Genomic DNA, 25,352 nt, shown 5'->3' with positions numbered 1-25,352 from the left:
CTTCCTTATCCTCATTATTAGGCTATGCATTTTTAACAGCCCTCTAACACACAGTGCTCTAAATACACGAGTGCTAGCCAATTAAATTTTCTTTCAAAAAGAGAAAGACAGGGATCCCTGGGTGGCGCAGCGGTTTGGCGCCTGCCTTTGGCCCAGGGCGCGATCCTGGAGACCCGGGATCGAATCCCACCGTCGGGCTCCCCGTGCATGGAGCCTGCTTCTCCCTCTGCCTGTGTCTCTGCCTCTCTCTCTCTCTCTCTGTGACTATCATAAATAAATAAAAATTAAAAAAAAATTATAAAAAAAAAAGAGAAAGACATACAACTACCTATACCATAAATGCCATGAAGGCAAGGTCACCATTGTTTCAACAACACCCAGATCAGGGAACGACACACAGTAGCAGCTCAATAAATATTAGATCTTAAAAGATGAATGATTTAACAAGTAAACAAACCAATTGTCTAATGAATGAAATCATATGCTCTGGACTTGGTCTGGGCAAGGCAGTATCTCTCTCAAAATGTAAGCTTCCACATGTCACAGTACCCAATAGAAATCTACAGTGATTTATATTTCTTCTTTTCCCTGAGTCCCCAGAGGGTTGCACTGCCCTGACAGGTCAAGGTGGTTACAACACTTGGGGATGTCTTTGTGGCAGACAGAAAAAGCACCCACCTGGGGCTACAGCTGGCTACAGAGTGAATCTGTACACACTGATTTTTTTCCACATACATTTCCTTGTTCAGTTTTGATCACAGACTTCAAGTAGGACATTAGCAGTACTGGAAACATCTTCAGTAACAGCAATTTGTATAATTGAGGGGCTGGAGAACTGTACTGGGTAAGCTGCTTTTTATTTTTTTATTTTTTTGATTGGGTAAGCTTTCTAAGTAAGAACACTCTTCAGTTTTCAAAGACAGATCCTAACATGAGTACAAGATTAAAGTTTATAAAATCTGGATGTATAGAGAGAAAATTAATTTAGGCTTGTTTGTTTTTCAAATTCTGGAATGAAGAGTCACCCTGCAGAGCTTGCAAAAGATAGTTTAGTTCAAATTAAAGGCAGCAATGTATACTCTATATAGTAGACAGTAAATGTGAAGGACATATTTCCCAGGAGAGTGTATGGCTTCAGGATATTCATGACTTTAATAAAGTATAGATGAATTCATAGGTGGAAGATTACTAAGACAAGTAAGGGAGGTTTCAGGCATGATTGGGCTTTTAAAGTTAATAAAGAGAGACTTTAAAACACCATTTTGGTACCATTAATATCATTTGGAATACTGGTTTGCTAGTGTGTAGTATTTCATATGTTAAAAAAAATAGTATTTCATATGTTACATTGCTGTGTCCTGATGAAAGTAACCAATAATATGTACTTTTTTGCAAATGTGATAAAAGGCTATGAACAGTATGTAGAGAATGAGATAATTAAGGGCATGTGTGAAAAGTAGATATAAGTCTGTGGGCATGCTGGAAATGAGTCACATTATTGGATCATATACCAAACACTTAGTAATAACTGCCCCAACTCTCTTTAATTATCACCATCAAATTGCATCATAGAATTCTAACTTCTGGTGTGGGATTGTGCAGGAAAATGTCACATGACCATGTCAGTTGGGGGAGATGAAGGGAGGGAGAAAATGGTGGTGATGGTGATTAAGGGTCCTGAGCTATATTGTCTCTGAGGAGAGAATACATCTTTACATGGGAGAAAAGCTGCTTAGGGTCTGAAGTCATGGTTCTTATCTTATCAGTTGAATCCCTTAATTGTGTTTATAGTTTAGAAACAAAATAGACTTTCAAGACTCTGCCTGAGGAAACAAGTTTCAAATCATGTTTCCATATTCAGTGGTAACCTTTTTAGTTAATGGTGCTGAATAAAATTGTTGCTTTGTAAAACTGGGAAATGGTTTAACTGGCCATGATCTACACATTACATTTGTATTTCAGGTAATAACTTGTAAAGTTGCATTTTTAAGTAGTCATTACTCTCATCTGCTTTTGAAATCTTAGTTGCCAAAGGGAATTGTTTTGAGTAAAGTTAATTTTGAAAGTTAAATTTAAATCACTTTTCATATTGTCAATCAACAATTCCCAAAAAAAGCATAGCCATATGTTTCTTATACATAAAACAAAACTACACACTCTCCCATTTTCTTCAAGTCTCTAAGATAGTTTTTATGTGCAATGAAAGATTTATGCATTGTTGTTTTTGTCAGGAGTGGAAAAATATTTTTTCAAGGTTAAGTTATCCAACTATGATGGTATATAAATATTGAAAAAAGTTACCAGGGAAAGTTCTAAAATATATTATAAAAAAATGGTATAAGTATCAGAAACTCATTTCTTACAAGATGTATAAATGTGAGGGAGAACTAACTAGGTTTTATTCTCAAGTTATTTTTTTAATATTTATTTATTCATGAGAGACAGAGAGAGAGAGAGAGAGAGAGGCAGAGACACAGGCAGAGGGAGAAGCAGGCTCCCTGACGGGAGTGGTGTCTGATGCAGAAGTCGATCCCAGGACGGTGGGATCATGAACTGAGCCAAAGGCAGATGCTCAACCAGAGAATCACTCAGGCATCCCAAGTTAATTTGCTTATTATAAATAAGATTTATTACCTTTAAACAGTACCATATAGTAAAATTAATAATAAATATAAACAAAGTTGTTTTTGCAATACTTTGTGATGATCCTATACTTGTATGAAATAATATTTTGTTCAACCTATATGTACTGTGGGGGGTATCTCTTGATTATGGTCAATTTCAATTGTGTATAAAAATAGAATATTACCATACACTCCTTTGTTCCTATCTTTTACCTTCAACAATTATTAATTTATGGCAATATTTCTCCCCTTCCTCTCTTATTATTTTGAAGAAACTATAAGACATTGTTATTTTTTTATCCATAAATATTTAACTATATATGTTTAAAACTGAGAACTCTTTGTTAAATAATACCATGGTACCCCTAAATGTGCTTTTAAAACTTTGTATTTTTAACTGGAAAGGCAAACTGATCCCTTTCAAATATGAAAACTTGGCTGTCTTAAAAAGAGTATCAGAAAGAGTGTTTTGCTCTGGATGAGTGATTATTGCCAAGAGACTATTTCAGGTACATGGGCAGTTATATGAGAAACAGCTCTAAAGAACAATGTTCTTTAGACTGCTCTTAGGCAGTCAACTAAAGGTCACTGGCTATGTTTTCCCCTTCTGACTGGAGAAATAAAATTTCCGAGTTCATACCAGTAGATATGGAGGTGATGAAATGCTTGCTCAAGTTTCTTTTATATTTGCTGTGTTAAAAGAAAAAAACAAAAATTTGTAGGCCCCCTTTATATATTTTTAAAGATTTTATTTATTTTAAAGAGAGAGTGTGTGAATGGGAGGAGGGGCAGAAGGAAAGGGCTAGAAAGAATCCCGAGTTGAGTGTGTGCTGAGCATAGAGCCTGACATGTGGCTCAAACCCAGGATCCTGAGATCATGACCTGATCTAAAATCAAGAGTTGGATGCTTAACCAACTGAGCCATCCAGGCACCCCTCCCTTTATAAATATTAAGAAGACATCTTACAATACTGGTCCAGTCATAAATATATTCCAGGAAGACTGGTTCTTAAGAGTTTCATACTTCTAGCCCAATTACACAAGAGCTATATAAAACTGATTCTTAACATTATGGGTTTGTTAAAAAAAATCAGTGCCTGTATCATATGATAAAATAAAGGAAAATTTCAACTTTTTATTATTTGTGGGCCCTGCTCATGGGCTCTTAGGAAAGCTATACTTAAACATTTACCAAGGTCAGAATGACTTGGCAAAACTTCAAAGCATGGGCTCCTTTTCTACCCCAAGCACACATTGTACATCTACTTTTTTGACAAATGACCTAAAAAGAACATTCCAAACATAAAGATAAAAGTAAGACATCCCTGGTTCTCATGATAGTGAAGTCATACAGACCTGCTCATACTAAAAGTTTAAAGTCTATAATTTTCTGAAATGTCTTCTATCATGATAATTTGCAACTTTTTATGTAAAAAAAATGTATATAACCCTACACCAAGTATGCCTTCCCCAAAGCACGTTCTTTATGTATCTTGGGCAGCTATCCTAACTTGGGCTTGAATAAAACTCACTTTCTATCTTTTAGAGATTTAAAAGGTTTGTTCATTTTGTGTTGACACATAGAAGGGTCCATGATGTAAAAGAAGTCAGACTCAGTCTTAATAATTGAGACTCTTCTGCCAGATTGTCTAATATCCATTTGTTTTCTGGCACCACTACCTCTACATCTTCTTCCTCACTAGTACTGGTTGGGACGCACTCAACTCCATGAAGTCATCTTCTGTTAATTCCTCTCATGTGGTATCTATTAGGCCTTTAATTTTTCCAAGATCTGTACTTTGAAACCCTTTACTCAGGATGCTTGGGTGGCTCAGCGGTTGAGCGTATGCCTTTGGGTCAGGGCGTGATCCTGGAGTGCTGGGATCAAGTCCCACAATTGGGTCCCCTGCAGGGAGCCTCCTTCTCCCTCTACCTACATCTCTGCCTCTCTCTGTGTGTCTCTCATGAATAAATAAATAAAATTTAAAAAAAGAAGAAACCCTTTACACACTACCTTTTTTTTTTTTTTTTTTTTTGTCATAGCCACAATCTCCTTCATAATTTCCTTGACTGGCTCTCTATAAATCCTCTGAAGTCATGCACAACATCTGGACACAGTTTTCTTCAGCAGGAATTTATTATTTTGGGCTTGATGGCTTTCGTGGCTTTTCCTATAAAAATGATGGCATCTTCAATGGTGTAATCCTTCCATACTTCCATGATGTCCTATCATGGTTCTTTTTCATAGCACTGACAATCCTTCCCACAGAGTATGTGTGTAATGAGCCTTAAGTGTCCTTGTGACCCCCTGATCTAGAGGTTGAATTAGAGACACTGTGTTTGGGGGCAGGTAGATCACTTTGACACCATTGATGTTGAACTCATGGGATTCTGGATGGTAATGGGGCATTGTCCAATATCAAAAGAACTTTAAATGTCAGTCTCTTACTGGCCAGGTACTTCCTGACTTCAAGGGCAAAGATCAATGGAACAAATCCAGAAAAAGGGTTCTCATTGTCCAGGCCTTCTTGTGGTACAACTAGAAGACTAGTAGCCAGTGCTTATCTTTCCCTTTTGGCTTTGGTCTTAATAACTTTATACATAAGGACAGTCCTGATCATAAACCTAACTGCATTTGCACAAAACAGTAGTTAGCCTATCCCTTCCTTCCTTAAATCTTGGTGCTCATTTCTCTTCCTTACTAATAAACATCCTTTGTGGCATTTTTTTTTCTTAGAATAGAGCAGTTCCATCTGCTTTAAAAACCTGTTCAAACAGATATCCTTTCTCCTCAATGATTTTCTTAAAGGTGTCTGGGAACTCATCTGCTACCTCTTTGTCAGCAGAAGGTGCATTTTCTGTTATCTTGACATTTCTTTTAAGGCAGACTTCTTTCTAAAACTATCAAACCATCCTTTGCTGGAATTAAATTCTCCAGCTTTAAATCCTTCACCTTCCTTTTGCATGAAGTTGTCATATAATGACTTTGCTTTTTCGCAAATAATATTAGAATCTATAGGCATGCCTTTTGTAGAGCAGCCCTGTATCTACATAAAAGCTACATTTTCACCACCAGATAAAAAGGTATTTTGCAAAAAGTACAAGGTTTTTGGCATTGCTGCAGTCGTGGCTTCACGAATTTCCTTTTCTAGTTTTACAATGATCCTTATGCTGGATTCATTTATCTTGAAATGGTGGGCACCTGCAGCTGCAGACCTCAATCAACAGTAGGTATCAACCAATTCAACTTTTTCTTGTAATGTCATGGCTTTTCTCTACTTCTTGGGAACACTTCCAGCATCACTGGTAGCACTTTGTATGGGTCCCACAGTGTTATTCAGGGTTTGAGATATTATACAAAACGTGATGAAAAATATATGAGAACCACAAGAGATCACTTTTTGCTGTGCTACACAATTTACTGGAGAGATAAACTGCTCACTTGGACCTGGTTAGCACTGCATGGTGCTTTAAGTGGATATTCACTACACTTGAGCTCATGGCAATAGCAACAGGAGGGAGGTGGCTATGAAACTATTACAGAAGTATACTTTACAGTTAATTTTATGAAATTATGATTTAAGACTGCATCTTTATGTTAGTTTCTATTTCTCTCAACAGAAAATGGTGCCGTGTATGGTCTCTAGGTGTCCATAAGTTTCAATAAATTTTAACTTTTTATAATAGCTTTGTATATATGTTATGATAGTAAATGATAAAATAAGCTGTTTCTATATATGTTATACATTCATGATATACTTAGCTTCTTATCAATTTTTTTTATATGTCCCAGCTATGTGGTTTGTCTGAGATTTTTCAAATTGTAAAAAATCTTCAAAAATTTTCCCAATATATTTATTTTTAAAAATCCATGTATACATGGATCCATGCAGTTCAAACCCATGTTGTTCAAGAGTCAACTATACTGTGAAGAACCCAGTTTTTTATTTTTCTTGAAATAGTCATAACTTATTTAATTATGATTGGTAGTGCTATTTTATAATTATCCTTAGGCATACTCCTTCTATATGAAGTATGTGAATATATTAAGTTTCAATCATATGGAATTCCTCCTTTATTCAACAAAATATTTAAATATTGGCACATCCATGTAGCTCAATGTACACATCAGTGACCATCTTAGAGAAAGCCTGGCATATCTTCTCAACCTGTACCATTGGGAAGTCTGTTTATTTCATATAAAATACCACTTTCCATCTGTTAGTAGCATATCTCTATTTCTTAATTCGTAAACTATCTCCTCAGAGCAGGATTTACAAATCCAAAGACTCTATATTGAAAGCAAAAATCACAACTTAGCACCTAAGAAGTACAGCCTTAGGTGAGACTTCAAAGGCTATCTCATTGTGGTAAACATTGCCAATTGTCCCCAATATTTTTTGCTATCTCTTCTCTCTACTTCATAGAAGTTCCAGTATTTAGCTGGGCACATGCCTACCAGTACAAACACTTCTATGCCATGTATCCCTTGCAGCTAGTTGGGCCAGGTAACTAAGTTCTGACCAATGGGATATAAGCTGAAGTAATAAGTTTCCTCCACTTTCCATTCCCTTTATCTGCTGGGCGGAATGCAGAGTGGTGGTAGTGGGCCATATTGGACCATGTAGGTGATGACAACATCCTACAAAGGGTCTAGCAAGATGAGAGGAGTCTGGGGCCCTGTTACCTGAAGTTCCCACACTACCCTGGGAGGCTTATGCTCAGACATCTACATGAGAGAAAGAGATTAACTTATGTCCTAATATATTACTCCAGTGCTTTCAGTTTATAAGTGACAAAACAAAGACTCAGAGAGATGAACTTGCCCAGAGTCACTCAGTCAGTATGGCAGTGATTAGAGTCTAATTCAGGCCTTTGAGTTCAATGCTTGTTTCTCAACCTCTATTGTCTCTGTGAAAATGAGACGACTTAAACACAAGAATTACATGTAAAAAAGTCACTTTGAAATTTAAACTACTGCTTTTATTTATTGTTGATAATGTTCTTTCACTAAGAATGGAGTTTTGATCTAAATTAGAAGATGATTTCACTCAAACACAATGAAATATTAGACATTAAATTCTTGAGTTTCACTGCCACATGTAAATTTCATTTTATAATTGCCCTTCTCAAGTTTATAGCATTGCATTTAAACTTCTTTGATCATAAAAATAGAACTAATGGATGGTAGAATAAGCTCGTAGGATTTTTAAACATTACAAATGGTTCAGCTTACTCTAAATAGCCTGAGGCCATTGATCAAGATAAAGTTATTTCTGTCAGTTTTGGGTATGAATTGGATAGGTCATCTAACGTTTTTTCTAAAGTTGACATTGTCTCTGGAGTTAGTGAATTTTGGTAGTCAAGTGTGCTGTGGTTCTTTTTAGATAAATTAATATATATGTATTAGTTTCTTTTTTAAAAGATTGATTGATTGATTGATTTACGAGAGACAGCAGAGAGAGAGGCAAGACATAGGCAGAGGGAGAAGCAGGCTCCCTGCAAGAAGCCCAGTGTGGGACTCGATCCCAGATCCCAGGATCATGCCCTGAGACAAAGGCAGACGTTCAACCACTGAGCCACCCAGGCATCCCTATGTATTAGTCTCCAAATAATAAATCTTAGTCAGGGGTGCCTGAGTGACTCAGTGGTTGAGCATCCAACTCTTGGTTTCTGGCTTAGCATGATCTCATGTGTCATGGGATTGGGCCCCATGTCAGGCTCCAGGCCCAGTGGGGAGTCTGCTTGAAGAAGATTCTTTCTCTCTGCCTGTTTTGAGCTCTCTCTCTCTCTCTCAAATAAATGGATAAAATCTTTTAAAAAAATCTTAGTCATCATTAAGGACTGCTGAGTATCTAAAATAGAGTTCAATTTTTGAAATGAGTTTGAAAGTGGTGGAGGTACTTGAAAGTGTATGTTAGCGGGATTAACATCTGCATATATGTGAGTGTGAACATTGGTGGGGAGGTTCATAAGGGTGTGTTGTTCTTTATATAAAGTACCTTTATGTTAATGATTCAGAAGGCAAAGGCAGGCAATTTATCTCTTAATAAAACGTTTAAAACCCTGAAAGATTTATACTTTAGCTCTGAATTTCACATGCCAGCTTAGGAATTAAAGTAGACAAGTGTTGCAGGCATTCCAAATTGTACCATATTAGGGAAATTGGTTCGCTAACTGGCAGTCCTGCAAAAATCTCACCCATTTACTAAATTGAACTAAAGTTTATTTGTTTTGAACAAAAAACTACTATAACACAGGCTTTCTTTGAAAGCAATAACAATAAAATTTGTAAATAACTTCCTTACAAAATAAGATTCTAAGGAGATAGGGACAATTTAGAAAAGTCTCACAGCAGAATCTAAAACAGTGCCAGTGCATGTGATGTGAGACACTGCAATTCTGAAAAGTAAAGAAAGTCTCTGTGTAGAGAGTGTAGGGTGTGGTGTACCCAGCAGGAGAATGGAAACAAGAAGGTGATGATAATGGTGTCTGTCTGGCGTAAGAGAAGCATTCTGGAAAATAACCCAACTTTTCATTGTTTCCAGCTCTGAGGCTGTGACATCAATAAAGGGAAAAATTTTTTTGACAAGCATTATAGTATACCAGACCTCAAAGGAACACCTGTAGTTTTCTGCCCATAAAACTGCAAGATGTTGAGCATAATGTGATTTTTCTGGTTCCAGAAGATCCACAGGCTGCCTCATGCATCCAAACAAGTGAATCAAACCTTGGGGCAAAAGGTGGGAACCTGAGATGGCAGGATAAAGAGGAAGAAGCTCCAGAGGTATCCCACTTCCACATAATGAATTCATTGTTAAATTGTGAAAATATCACTCTCCGTGAAAAGGTATTTTTGGCAGACAGTTACTTAAAGCTATGCTCTATACTGTGTACAGTACTTTAAGATACTCCTAGTCCTCTTTATGTTTCTGATAAATGTTGATTTTGTTAGTTTAAACTTAAAATGTTAGTTTAAACAGCAAAACTCTAATGTTGGAATTCACTCAAAATTCTGAGAATCAATGATATATGCATGCACACTGGAGTTTAAAACTAATTATAATTATAAAAATTTAGGAGTCCTTTGCAAATTATCTACCATTTATCTGATACAATTTTTAATTTCAGTAAGATAATAGGGCTGCATACCAGAATTAGGTGGCTTGAAGTTCTCCATAAAGAACATATTTGATTCCAATTGTTAATTACTTTTACAAAATTTTGTAGGCTTTTACAAATAACATCTAATAAATATAAACAATATCTTCATGAAATAGTATTATTAAATGGACTAAAAACAAAAGATTAAAATAAAAAGACATTTAGTGACTGAGAAATAGATGGAGAATCATAGAGCCACAAGGGATACTAGTGATCATCTATTCTAGTTCTCTCAACTTACAAGTGAGAAAGTCGAGTCCTAGAGCATGACTAGCTAGTTGATGATAGAGTCTGAGTTACAGCCTGTGACTCTGACTTCACCCCCAGTGTGTGAATTCCTGGTAATAGTAGCCAGTCTACAAGGTGGCCCCCATCGTTCCCTACCTCCTGGTATTCTTCCTTTTATGCAGTCACATCCCACACAGAATCTGGGCTGGCTCTGTGTGACCAATGGAGTGTGACGGAAGTGGCATTCTGGGATGTAAAACATGTAGCTAGATCTTAGAAACCTTGCAGCTTCCACCTGGGCCCTTGGAATGCTCACTTTGGGGGAATCTTTTTCCTGGGACCCCATTGCCATTCTGTGAGAAGCTCAAGCCATATGTAGATGCTCTAGTCAATGGACTTACTTTTGTTCCCTATCAACAGCCAAACATTAACTGCCAGCTTTGTGAATGCATCATCTTGGACATCACTCCCAGTAGACCCTTCTGAAAACTCTAGCCTTAGCTAGCATCTGATTCCAATCAAACGAGGGGCTTTACATGAGACGCATCCGGCTAAGCAGAATCAACACATAGAACCATGAGGAACTATAATAAACTGTTGTCTTCAGCTAGTAAGTTTTAGGATAATTTGTTATGCAGCAATGGATAATTGGAACAGAGATAGAACTAAGAAGGTATGTGCAGAATTCCACTCCTTCACTAATGCTTGCAATTAGTAAGTTCCATATGCATTACTTGATCAAGGAAATCATCTTCTCTCTTTTTAAGCAAAGTCTACCTGACCCAGACATTCAAATGCAATCTTTATTCCTTTTTATCCCCTTCTAACTTTTCTAACTCTAAACTTCCCTAAAAACAGTGATAATGGCAACAGCCTCAAATGGCACTTATGTACCAGTCACTAATGCTAAGTACATTTACACTCATTTAATCTTCACAAAACCATTATGAGGTCCGGTCTGTTATTTAGGTCTGAAGAAACAAGGTACAAAATAGTTTTTTAAAAATGTGCTCTATATCAGTAAGCTATTAAGTATGGGGTCAGACTCCAAACCCCAGCAGTCCAGCTTGAGAGTACATCTTTAACCAATAATATATGGACCTATCTTACTAGTGGTCACACTTTTAAGTAGAACTTATATCATTCTCTGCCAGCTTAGATAGTAAGCTCCCAGAGAGAAGGGCCCATACTTATATTATTCAACATAGAGTCCTCAACAACTACTCTATTCCTAGTACATAGTAGGCTTTCTCCAAATATGTTAAACACCAGATGAATTGCCAATAGCACTTGAGCATTTTGGTATGGAAAATTTGGTAAGACTAAAATTTGAAATACAGAATATTCTATGCTAACCTCTTTTTTTAAAGTATTTTTTAAAGATTTTATTTATTTATTCATGAGAGAACAGAGAGAGAAAGAGAGAGGCAGAGACACAGGCAGAGGGAGAAGCAGGCTCTATGCAGGGAGCCCGACTGGGACTCAATCCCAGGTCTCCAGGATCACACCCTGGGCTGAAGACGGTGCTAAACCGCTAAACCGCTGAGCCACCCGGGCTGCCCTGCTAACCTCTTTTGATCCTTGCCATGGGTCTTGATACTATAGCTGCTCTGTTGTAGAAAGTTCTGTACATATTTAACAGGTATTCTTTATGCACTTGAATTTTCCTCTGAAGATGCATAACAGAAAACATAAGAATGAACACATTCAACTGAATCTAAGGTGGAAAACGTAAAATCTTAACATCTTAAAAAGAACTGTTATTTCCTACATTTAACAGCTTCATTGTAAGAGGGTCACACTAACCACCAGCAGATGTCATCATAGTATAGGACTTAAAACAAGGCCTACCTAGGAGGTGAACTTCAAAGGCTGCTGCTGGGAGTGTACTTTTATATAGTTTGGAAAGCAGCTTGGCAGTATCTACTAAAGCTGAACACGTGCATGCCCAATGACCCAGCAATTCCATTTTTAGGTATATGTATAAGAGAAATGCTCACATATTTCTTTTCTTTAAATTTTAACTTAATTTTTTCATTTGAATGTAGTTGACACAATGTTACATTAGTGTCAGGTGTACAATATGGTGATTCAACAAGTTCATATATTATGTTATGCTCACCACAGTGTAGCTACCATCTGTCACCATACAACACTATTACAGTATCATTGACTATATTACTTATGCTGTGCCTTTTATTCCCATGACTTATTTGTTCCATAACTGGAAGCCTGTATCTCCCATTCCCCTTCACCCATTTTCCTATCCCCTACCTACCTCCCCTCTGGCAACCATGATTTTGTTTTTGTTTTCTGTTTTGGAGTTTTTGTTTTTTTTTTACTATTTCACCTTTATTTTTTCTTTCTTTTCATCATGATAAGTGTACTCTTTAATTCCCATACCCTATTTTCCCCATCCTCCCACCCATCTCCCTCTGATAACCATCAGTTTGTTCCTTATTTTGCCCGACGTGGGACTCGATCCTGGGACCCCAGGATCACACCCTGGGCCGAAGGCAGGCACCAAACCACGGAGCCACCCAAGGATCCTCCAATCATGGCCTTTTCTTTTTTTAAGATTTTATTTATTTATTCATGAGAGACACGGGCAGAGAGAGAGAGAGAGAGAGAGAGGCCGAGATACAGGCAGAGGGAGAAGCAGGCTCCATGCAGGGAGCCCAATGTGGGACTTGATCCTGGGTCTCCAGGATCACGCCCTGGGCTGCAGGCGATGCTAAACCGCTGAGCCACCTGGGCTGCCCCAATCATGGCCTTTTTAACTTCAATTGGCATAGATGTTTAATAAATCAACCTGAGTGAAATTAATTTGATAGATTTATGTTTGCCCTGAGAGGTATTCATTCGATTAACATTTGTTGGACACCTACTATGTTCTGGGCCTTAACCTGGGACCCAAGTGATCAAAGCTGAGCAAGGTAAAATCACTGTCCCTGAAGCATTCACCATATAAAGAGGACAACCACTATGAGAATAACCAAGGACAATGTGGTATCAGCTATTAGAGCTGTACAACTATATGAGGGTATCAGGACATTCTAAGAATTGGCAAGTAAGGATGCTGGGCTGCAAACCAAGAGGCAACAAGTACCTCATATTGAAAAGAGCAAAAAAACACCCAGAGAGAGCTTCTGTTACCTCGGGGTTCTTTAACAGATTGCATCCTACACTGGAAACATAATGGGCAAAGGCTTGATAATAAAAGACAACAATGTCTGATAAATTCTAGAATATCTATATTATAGGGGAGAGCCAGTGAGTGAGGTAATATTAGGGTTCTTGGCTACAAACAATAGGACCTTTTCCAGATTGTTTTAGGAAAAGAGATTTATTAAAGGACATGAGGTAGCTTATAGATTCCTTGAGATAGCAAGAGAATCAGGCTTGGAGGCTACACAGCTAGCAATTCATCTGCTGATAGGCAACACTTTCACTGAGATATCTGCCAACTTAAGGTTCCACTGTCAAGCAAGGCCATTCTATACTCCTCCTCCTTCCTTATGAAGCGCTCTTCCTAATCAGCCTTGCTTGACTGCATCTGATTGTTAGGACCTAATCATGGGACACGGTAGCCACAAGAGAAGCTGGAAAGGTGAGTTCTGGTCGTCCTGAAGAGTTGCAAAATCACCAATACACAGAAATAGTGTTCAAAAAATATCAAGTGTCCACAAAGACAGATAGCCACTCCAGAGGTTTCTTTCTGGTTTGCTTTTAGGTTTCAATGGTGAGATGTGACTGGCATTACTAAAGAATGAGAATATCAGCTGAAAAAAACTTCAATACATATATACTTGGGATCCCTGGGTGGCGCAGCAGTTTGGCGCCTGCCTTTGGCCCAGGGCGCGATCCTGGTAACCCAGGATCGAATCCCACGTCGGGCTCCCGGTGCGTGGAGCCTGCTTCTCCCTCTGCCAATGTCTCTGCCTCTCTCTCTCTCTGTGACTATCATAAATAAATAAAAAGTTAAAAAAAAAACCACACGTTTAAAAAAAATACATATATACTTATTTGGTTTATCTCACTTGCTTTTACTTACAGAGCAACTGCCACTCGCAATCATTATAAATCAATTAGAAATTATTCTGAGATAAAATTCAGATTTTCTCCAAAAGTGGAAAGAGAGGGGAATGTAAAACTGGCAGCAAAATGTAAATATATTAATGCCAATTTACTACCTTGGATAAAACGAAGCAAAACAAAGAAAAGTGAAAAATTTTTGTGTTTCCACTTTTTATTGAAGTAAAGCATACATGCAGAAAAAGGCACATACTCATATAGCTCACTGAATTTTATGAACTGAAATATCCATGAGACCAGTACCCATATCAGGGTTAAAAACATTACTCTCAGGCAGGCTTCATGAATGCTGACCTGTGCAATTGCAATGGGGCCCATATCTACAAGGTCTCTGCACTTGATTTAATGCTCTACTGTAGCTGTCTTGAAATTCTTAGTAATTTTTAACAAGGGTTCCTACATTTTTCTTTTGCACTGGGCCCTGCAAACTATATAGCTGGTCCTGCTCACCAGTATCCCAGAGTCCTTGCACCCTCATGCCTCTTACTAATCACTATTCCTCCCTACAATTGTTTTCATATCCTGTTTTTCTACTTTATGTAAATAAAACAATATAATATGTGCTCTTTTGTGATGGCTTCATTTATTAAACATTATGTTTTTCAAATGTTTTCACATTCTTATGTCTAGTTGTAGGTTATTCTCTTTGCCATTATCATGTTGCATTGTGTAAATGTACAATTTATTTATCCATTCTATTGATGGGCATTTGGGCAGTTTCCAGTCTGGGGATATTTCCTATAATACTGCTGTCCTTATATATGTATTTACTTATTTGTTTACAATTTTATTTTATTTTATTTTATTTTATTTTATTTTATTTTTTATGGATTTCATTCATTTATTCATGACAGACACACACAGAGAGAGAGAGAGAGAGAGAGAGAGAGGCAGAGACACACACAGGCAGAGGGAGAAGCAGGCTCTATGAAGGGAGCCTGATGTGGGACTCCATCCTGTGTCTCCAGGATCAGGCCCTGGGCTGAAGGTGGCGCTAAACTACCCCGGCTGCCCTGTTTACAATTTTAAACTAAGAAAATTTTAATGTTAGATGTAGCACTTACAGATATCTTTATGTATGGTCTTATGCTGCCAGTTTTGGTGAAAGCATCCACCTTTAAATTAGAGAAATATTTGCTTAAAATACTAAGATATCTGGTATACTTTGGACACAGTTTAAGATAGAATGCTCATTCTAAGAGAATATTGGTGCATTACAACCATGGCAGACACAAAAATTGCCAGTGTTCCCCTCCTAATTAATTTTTGCTATATACATATCTTTTAATGAAAATATGTGTGATATAATGCAGACATAAAAAAGGATGAAATTGTGCCATTTGTAACTGCATTGATGACCTAGAGGGTATAATGCTAAGTGAAATAAGTCAGACTGAGAATGACAAATACCATATGACTTGACTCATATGTGAAACTTTAAAAAATGAATAAACAACAAAAAGAAGAATCAGAGTTATAAATATAGAGAACAAAACAATGGTTGCTCAACAAATGGTCCTAGGAAAACTGGACTACTTTCTTTCACCATATACAAAAATACATTCAAGGGATCTCTGGGTGGCGCAGCGGTTTGGCGCCTGCCTTTGGCCCAGGGCGCGATCCTGGAGACCCGGATCGAATCCCACATCAGGCTCCCGGTGCATGGAGCCTGCTTCTCCCTCTGCCTGTGTCTCTGCCTCTCTCTCTCTCTCTGTGACTATCATAAAAAAAAAAAAATACATTCAAAATGGATTAAAGATCTAAATGTGAAACCTGAAACCATAAAAACCCTTGAAGACAACATAGGCAGGAATCTCTCTGACATCAGCTATAACACTTTTCTAGATATGTCTCTTAAGGCAATGGAAATAAAAACAAAAAACTATTGGGACTATATCAAAATTAAACATTTCTGCCCAGCAAAGGAAACAACAAAACTAAAAGGCAACGTAGTGAATGGGAGAAGATATTTGCAAATGGCATATCCAAAAAAGGGTTGGTATCCAAAATATATAAAGAACTGATACAACTCAACACCCAAAAACAAATAAGCCAATTAAAATGGGCAGAAGACACAGATATTTTTCCAAAGAAAACATACAGATGGCCAATGGACATATGTAAAGATGCTCAGCATCACTTATCATCAGTGAAATGCAAATCAAAACTACCATGAGCTATCACCTTGTATCTGTCAGAATGGCCAAAATAAAAAACACAAGAAACAAGTATTGGTGAGGATTTGGAGAAAAAGGAACCCTCATGCACTGTTAGTGGGAATGCAAACTGATGCAGTAACTCTGGAAAACAGTATGGAGGTTCCTCAAAAAGTTAAAAATGGAACTACCCTCCAATCTAGCAATTGCACTACTAGGTATTTACCCAAAGAATACAAAAATACTAATTCAAATGGATACATATACCCCTAAGTTTATAGCAGCATTCCCTTCCATAGCTAAATTATGGAAAGAGCCCAAGTGCCCACCAACTGAAGAATGGATAAAGAAGATGTGGTCAATCTTCCAATATAATGGAATATCACTCAGCCATAAAAAAGAATGAAGTTTTGTCATTTGCAATGACATGGATGGAGCTAGAGAATATTATGCTAAGTGAAATAAGTCAATCAGAGAAAGACAGATACTATGATTTTACCCATACGTGGAATTTATGAAACAAAACAAATGAGCAAAGGGAAAATAGAGAGTAACAAACCAAGAAACAAGTGCTTAACTATAAAGAACAAATTGGGGGCAGCCCAGGTGGTTTAGTGGTTTAGTGGTTTAGTGCTACCTTCGGCCCAGGGCCTGATCCTAGAGACCCCGGATTGAGTCCCACGTCAGGCTCCCTGCATGGAGCCTGCTTCTCCCTCTGCCTGTGTCTCTGCCAATCTCTCTCTCTCTCTCTCTGTGTCTCTCATGAATAAATAAATAAAATCTTAAAAAGAAAAAGAGGCCATGATTGCTGTTCATGCCATAGCAGCTATTTACCAACCTGGAGCAATTTACGCCTTGACTCTACCCTGAGGATTCTTCTTTCATACTATTTGTTGTGGGCATCAGTTTATTGGAGCAGCTTCCCTTCTTCCCCCCTGTGAGACTTCAGTTATATGAGCCACATAAACATTATACAGCCAATATTAATTCCATTTACAAGGGAGCAAGAGAAGTCATGTTCTCCCCTCCAGTATCTCATCATACTCTTATTTTTCTAGTCATTCTAATTTCATAATTGTGGTGTATAAAACTGGCACCAATTTGATAGCCTCTGTACATTCACTCCAAGTTTATGAGCTGGTAAACCCACTGACTATATTGGTGAACTATGAAAAGGTGCCCCACTGCAGTTTTCTAACCTCAGATGGGTTATAAACTTAGTTTTGCAGATTCACTATTACTCCCCTACCATGTTCATGTCAACTTGTGCCAAAATAGGTGGAGCCATAAGGAAGACATGATCATATGTGTGTCCTATTGATGAACACTTTGGAACTGACATCATTTAGTAGTAGATCAAAGCAAGAAAGAGTTTTGCAGAGTGGTAATTAATGTGTGTGATCAGTGTTGCTGGGGATCCCTATGTAGAACCTGGAGGAAGAGAAGTCCAGAGTATGCACAAAAAAACAATAGCTATGATAATAACACATTTGGGAAACCTTACATGGATGCTGAGTCTTTCTCTGACTCTAGAAAATTTAAATCCATATGTATTTATAATATTCTATACTATCTCTTATTTAAATTCCTTTTCAACCTTTGATTTGCTATTTAAAGTCTTGTCTCCATAAATGGAGTATAAATTCTTAGAAAGTAGAATATATGAATAACAAGAACAAATATTTATTTGAGTGTCTCTTCTATACCAGGCAATAATCTGGGTGTTTCATTATGTCATTTCTATAACAAACCAAAGATGTGATACTACTTGTACTTTATATTTTTTATTGAAGTATAATTAACATATATAACATATTAGTGTAAGGTATACAACATAAAGATTCTATGTTTGTATATATTGTGAAATGATCACCACAAAAAATCTAGTTAACATCCATTACCATACATAATTACAATTTTTTTCTTGTGATAGGAACTTTTAAGATCTAATCTATTAGCAACTTTCAAATATGCAATACAGTATTATTAACTATAGTCTCCATGCTGTACATTGCATCCTCAGGACTTATTTATTTTATAACTGGAAGTTTATGACTTTTGGCACCTTTCACCCATTTTACCCATCCCTTAACTTCTACCTCTGGCAACCACCAATCTGTTCTCTGTACCTATCAGCTTTTTTTTTTTAAGATTCCACATATAAGTGATATCATATGGTATTTGTCTTCTTTCTCTAACTTATTTCACTTAGCATAATATCCTCAAGGTCCATCCATGTTGTCACAAATGGCAGGATTTTTTTCTTTCTTTTGGCTGAATAATAATCCTCTGTGTGTGTGTGTGTGTGTGTGTGTGTGTGTGTGTGTGTGTGTACCATATTTTCTTTATCCATTGATGGACACTTAGGTTGTTTCTGAATCTTGGCTATTGTAAATGGTGCTACAGTGAACATGGGGTGCGGATATTTTTTTTCTTTCAAGTCACAATTTTCATTTTCTTTGGAGAAATACCCAGAAGTGGAATTGATGGACCATTTGTAATTCTGTTTTTAATTTTTGAGGAACTGAATGGGTCAACCAGGAAATTAGAGAAGAATTAAAAAGATTCATGGGAACTAATGAAAATGAAAGTACAGCTGTTCAAAATCTTTGGGTTACAACAAAGGCATCCTAAGAGGGAAATACATCACAATTTTTTGAGGAATCTCCATACTGTTTTTCTTAGTGGCTGCACCCATTTACATTCCTAACAACAGGATTAGTGGCACAAGGATTTTCCTTTTCTCTATATCTTTACCAGTGCTTGTTATTTTTTCTTTATGATAGCAGCCATTCTAACAAACATGAGGTAATATCTCATTATGGTTTTGATTTGTATTTCCCTGATGATTAGTGATTTTTGAGCATATTTTTATGTACCTGTTGACCACCTGTATGGTGTTTTGGGGAAAATATCTATTCAGATACTCTGCACATTTTAAAATCGGACTGTTTGGGTGTTTTTGCTTTTTAGTTGTATAAGTTCTTTATATATTTTGGATATTAACCCCGTATATGTGATTTGTAAATATTTTCTCCTATTTGGTAGGTTGCCTTTTCATTTGTTTGTTTCCATTGCTGTGCTTTCTAGTTTGATGTAGTCCCACTTGTTTATTTTTACATTTTTTGTCTTTGCTTTTGGTGTCAAATCCCAAAAAACCATTACCAAGATGATGTCAAGGAGCTTATCACCTATGTTTTTTTCTATGAGTATTATGGTTTTAGGTCTTACATTCAAGTCTTTAATCCATTTTGAGTTGATTTTTGTGTATGATATAAGATAATGTTGTAGCTTCATTATTTTGCATGTAGCTATCCAGTTTTCCCAAAACCATTTATTTTTTCCCCCAGAACCATTTATTGCAGAAACTGTCTTTTCCCCATTGTATATTCTTGACTTTCTTGTAAATTAATTGACCATCTCTGCGTGGGCGTATATTTGTGCTCATTGATCTATGTGTCTATTTTTATGCCAGCATCATACAGTTTTAATTACGACAGTCTCCTAATGCAGTTTCAAATAGGGGCACCCTGGGTGGCTCAGCGGTTTAGTGCCACCTTCGGCCCAGGGCATGATCCTGGAGACCTGGGATCAAGTCCCACGTCGGGCTCCCTGCATGAAGCTTGCTTCTCCCTCTGCCTGTGTCTCTGCCTCTCTCTCTTCCTCTGTGTGTGTGTGTGTGTGTGTCTCATGAATGAATGAATGAATGAATGAATGAATAAATAAATAAATAAATAAATAAATAAATAAATAAATCTTTAAAAATATATATATATATAGTTTCAAATAGAGGAGAGTGATGCCTCCAGCTTTGTTCTCTCTCAAGATTGCCTTGGCTATTCTAAGTCTTTTGTGGTTCCATACAAATTTTAGGATTGTTTATTTCTGTGAAAAATGTCATTGGAATTTTGATAGGGATTGCATTGACTGTATAGATTGTATTGAATACTATGGACACGTTAGCAATATTAATTCTTCCAATCCATAAGTATGGAATATCTTTCCATTTGTTTTTGTCTTGAATTTCTTATATCAATGTCTTATAGTTTTCAGTGTACAGGTCATTCACCTCCATGGTTAAATTTATTCCTAGGTTTTATTCTTTTTGATGCAATTGTAAATTAGATTTTTTTTCTTTCTTTCTTTCTTTTTAAAGATTTTATCTGGGGATCCCTGGGTGGCTCAGCGGTTTAGTGCCTGCCTTTGGCCCAGGGCGTGATCCTGGAGTCCCGGGATCCAGTCCCACATTGGGCTCCCGGCATGAAGCCTGCTTCTCCCTCTGCCTGTGTCTCTGCCTCTCTCTCTCTCTATGTCTATCATAAATAAATAAATAAATCTTAAAAAAAAAAGATTTTATCTATTTATTTCATGAGAAACAGAGAGAGAGAAAAAGAGAGAGAGGCAGAGGGAGAAGCAGGCTTCATGCCGGGAGCCCAATGTGGGACTCGATCCCGGGACTCCAGGATCACGCCCTGGGCCAAAGGCAGGCACTAAACCCCTGAGCCACCCAGGGATCCACTTTATTTCTCTTTCTGACAGTTTTTTGTTAGTGTGTAGAAATGCAACAGATTTTTGTATACTGATTGGGTATGCTGCAACTTTACTGAATCCCTTTATTAGTTCCAACAGTTATTTACTGGATCTTTCAGGTTTTCTCTATATAATATCATGTAGTCTGCACATAGTGATAGTTTACTTCTTCTTTTTTAATTTGGATACCTTTAATTTTGTTTTTCTTACCTAAGTGCTCTGACTAGGCCTTCTAATACTATGTTGAATAAAAGTGGTGAGAGTGGGCATCCTTGTCCTGTTACTGATCTTACAGGAAGAACTTCCAGCTTTTCACCATTAAGCATGATGTTATCTCTGGGCTTGTCATATATGGTCTTTATTATGTAGAGGTATGTTCCTTTTCTGCCCACCATGTAGATAATTTTTTATTATAAATTAATGTTGAATTTTGTCAAATGCTTTTTCTGAATCTCTTGAATTGATTATATGATTTTAATCATTCATTTTATAACATGGTGTATCATATTTACTGACTTGTGGATGTTAAATCATCCTTGCATCCCTGGAATAATTCCCACTTGATTATGGCATATTATCTTTTTAAAGTATTTTTTAACTTAGTTTGATAATATTTTGTTGAGGATTTTTTCATCTATGTTCGTCAGGGATATTGGCCTGTAATTTTCTTTTTTGTTTTGTCTTTGTCTGATTTTGGTATAAGGGTAATGCTGGCCTTGTAAAATGGGTATGGAACCATTCCTTCCTCTTCAATTTTTTGGAGTAATTTGATAAGTACCAACTCTTCTTTATTTTATTTTATTTTATTTTATTTTATTTTATTTTATTTTATTTTTTTAAAGATTTTACTTCTTTCATGAGAGACACAGAGAGAGAGAGAGGCAGAGACACAGGCAGAGGGAGAAGCAGGCTCCATGCAGGGAGCCCAACGTGGGCTCTATCCTGGGTCTTCAGGATCATACCCCAGGCTGAAGGCGGCACTAAACCACTGAGCCACCTGGGCTGCCCCAACTCTTCTTTAAATGTTTGATAGAATTCACCTGTAAAGCCATCTGGTCTTGAGCCTTTTTTAAAGCAAGTTTTTAGATTGCTGATTCACTTTTCATTATTCATAATTAATCTATTCAGACTCTCTATTACTTCATGATTCAGTTTTAAAAGCTAGCGTGTTTCTAGGAATTTGTTCATTTCTTCTAGATTTTCCCATTTGTTCATATTTAATTGTTCATAGTAATCTCTTATGATTTTTTGTATTTCTATAGTCAGTTCTCTCTTACTTCTGATTTTATCTAGGTATGCCCTCTTTTTTCTTGATGAGTCTAAATAGAGGTTTTTCAATTTTGCTTATCTTTTCAAAGAACTAGCTTTTAGTTTCATTGATCTTTTCTATTATTAATCTCCATCTCTTTATTTTCACTGTAATCTTCATTATTTCTTTCTTTAACTTTGGGTTTTGTTTATTTCTTTATTCTTCTTTTTCTAGTTCCTTTAGGTATAGAGCTATATTATTTATTTGGAATTATTCTTTCTTTTTTTTTTTTTTTTTGGAATTATTCTTTCTTGATGTACACCTGTATCACTACAAACTTCCCTCTTAGAACTGCTTTTGCTGTATCCCATAGATTTTGGAAAGTTGTGTTTCCATTTTCATTGCCTCAAAATATTTTTTTATTTCTTCATTGACTGATTTATTATTTAGTAATGTATTATTTAGTCCTCATGTTTTTGTGTTTTTCCAATTATCTTCTTGTACCTGATTTTTAATTTTGTATTGTTCTGGTCAGAAAAGATGTTAAAATATTTTCAATCTTTTTAAATTTATTGAGACTTGTTTTGTGTCCTAACATGCAATCTACTCTGGGTAATGTTACATGTGTACTTAAAAAGAATGTGTATTCTCTAGTTTTGGGATGAAATGTTCTGTTTATATCTACTAAGTCCATCTGGTCTAATGTGTCATTTTATAAAACAATTTTATTTATTTATTCATGAAAGACAGAGGGGCAGAGACATAGGCAGAGGGAGAAGCAGGCTTCCCATGTGGAGCCTGCTGTAGGACTCAATCCTAAAACCCCAGGGCCATGCCCTGGGCTGAAGGCAGATGCTCAACCACTGAGCCACCCAGGCATCCCTAATGTGTCATTTTTTTTAAAAAGATTTTATTTGTTTATTTGAGAGAGAGACAGAGATAGCATGAGAGAACATGAGCAGGGAGGAGAGGGAGAAGCAAGCTCCTCACTGAGCAGGGAGCCCTGATATGGGGCTCAATGTCAGGACCCCAGGATCATGACCTGAGCCAAAGGCAGACACTTAACTGGCTGAGCCACCCAGGCACCCCTAATGTGTCATTTAAGGTCAATATTTCCTTATTGATTTTCTGTGTGGATGATGTATCCATTGATGTAAACAGTTGACAAAGTTGATTTTGTCTATTGTGAGTATTGCTAAGCCAGCTGTCTTTGCATTTGCACTGAGTATGCTTTTCCACCTCTTTGCTTGCAATCTGTCTATCTTCAGATCTGAAGTGACTCTCTGTAGACAGCATGCAGATGCGTCTTGTTTTCTTTATCCATTCAGTCACCCATGCCTTTTGATTGGAGCATTTAGTCCATTTACACTTAAAGTAATTATTATTTATTGCCATTTTTGTTCATTGTTTTCTGGTTATTTTTGTATTCTTTTCTGTTCCTTTCTTCTCTTGATCTCTTCCTTGTGGTTTGATTGTTTTCTTTAGTGTTATATTTAGGTTTCTTTTTTTTTTTTGTATCTATTGTAGGTTTTTGGTTTGTGGTTACTCTGAAAGAAATATATTTATAAATATATATTTATATATTTACCTTAAATATACATTTATATATAATATATAAGTGTAAGTTTTATAATATATATATATATACAGTCTATTTTAAGCTGATAGTGGCTTAAGTTCAAACACATTCTAAAAACACTACATTTTTACTCTCCCAACATATTTTATGTTTTTGATGTCTTATTTTCCACATTTTCATTTTGTGTATCCCTTAACTACTTATTGTAGTTATATTTGATTTTACTATTTTTGTCTTTAACCTTCATACTGACTTTTTAAGTGGCTGATTTACTGCCTTTACTGTAGATTTGCTTTTACCAGTGAGAGTTTTTTCTTTCATATATTTTCTATTTCTAGTTATGACTTTTTCTTTTCAATTTAAAGAAAGCCCTTTAACATTTCTTGTAAGGCTGATTTAGTGGTAATGAACTCCTTTAGCTTTTGCTTGTCTAGGAAACTATCTCTCTTTCAATCCTGAATGATAACCTTGCTAAGTAGAGTATTCTTGTTGTAAGTTTTTTTTTTTCCTTTCAGTACTTTGAATGTATCTTGTCATTGTCACTCCCTTCTGTCCTGTATATTTCTGCTGAAAAAAATCAGCTGACAGCCTTATGGGATTTCCCTTGTACACAGGTCCCTCAGTAACATCCCTCCTTACCTCAGGTCATCATGTTAGGGATGAGGTTCCCATTGTTACTATGTCTCTTTTTCTCCTATACTTCTATATGTGGTTCCTCTATTCTTTGTTGTACAGAAGGTATTCAATTAGCCCTCAGTTCTTCTTCTGTAGGACTTGCTTTATATTTAGGTGTGGATTCAATGTGTCCATGGGAAGACCTGAATTCAGGGCCTTCTACACTGCCATCTTGGACTGCCTCCAATATTACTTTCTATAATTCACTTTTAATAAGTTTTCTTCAAATATTTGATGGTGTTTCTTTGTTGTGTGCACATGTTTGATTTTGAGATTCCTTGTTAGACATTCTACTGTGCAAATTTAGAATGCTTGGTGAGGCCAGAGTTGGGACATCTTATACTCCAGCCAGTAGTGAATTTGAAGAGAGTCTGCTCATATTTTTGGTGAAGTGTTGGTTTCCTGAGTTTGTGTGCTTCTTGTTCTTCCTGGGTATTGCCTACTACCTGTGGGAACTGTCCCAACCTTCTGACTTGACCTTTCACACATACTGCCTTGATATAAAATCACTTGCTTCTATTGCTACTGCTAAGCATTGAGAGTAAGAAGAGGCCATGGGCAGTAGTATGTGTTCCTCCTGTGGTACCCAACTAATCATTCTCTTGGTTGACTCTAGGCTCCCTATTCCTTTGCCACCTCTGAAAGTAGAGCAACTTTTATAGCAATCCTATGCTGGGCATTTGGGGCTGTGATTTCTATCTTTTGCTTCATTCCATCTAATTTCCAGATTTCAGAGATACCTTGTAGTTTCCAGTATACTGAGGGCAATGATGCATGGTTATTGTAAAACAACAACAACATTATACAAACAGTATAATAAATTATAAAAATGTTAAAATCTCCTAAAATCCTACTACCCCAAAATAACCATAGTTATTATTTTGAAGCTCATTCTTCTAGTCAGCAGTCCATACACACACACATAGGCACACACACCATGTGCACAAATTTTTCATAAATGACATCATGGCATCATGCTTTTCCATAACCTGAATTATTTTCTTAAGAATATACTTGCCTAAATTTCAGGCCTTTGAGGCTATATCTTTGTG

The 25,352-nt window shown here is 36.6% G+C and overlaps 1 non-coding gene across 1 annotated transcript; it reads right to left on the bottom strand.

The window, feature by feature from the left end:
- Positions 1 to 586: 586 nt before the first annotated feature.
- Positions 587 to 711, bottom strand: LOC121483722. The gene has a single exon (XR_005985831.1). It is a non-coding gene; the product is annotated as a small nucleolar RNA SNORA77 (small nucleolar RNA).
- Positions 712 to 25,352: the final 24,641 nt, after the last annotated feature.

Source organism: Vulpes lagopus, chromosome X (assembly GCF_018345385.1).
Source record: "Vulpes lagopus strain Blue_001 chromosome X, ASM1834538v1, whole genome shotgun sequence".
Taxonomy (NCBI): Eukaryota; Metazoa; Chordata; class Mammalia; order Carnivora; family Canidae; genus Vulpes; species Vulpes lagopus.
Note: the sequence above shows the minus strand (reverse complement) of the source record. Positions and strands in the feature narration are given on the sequence as shown.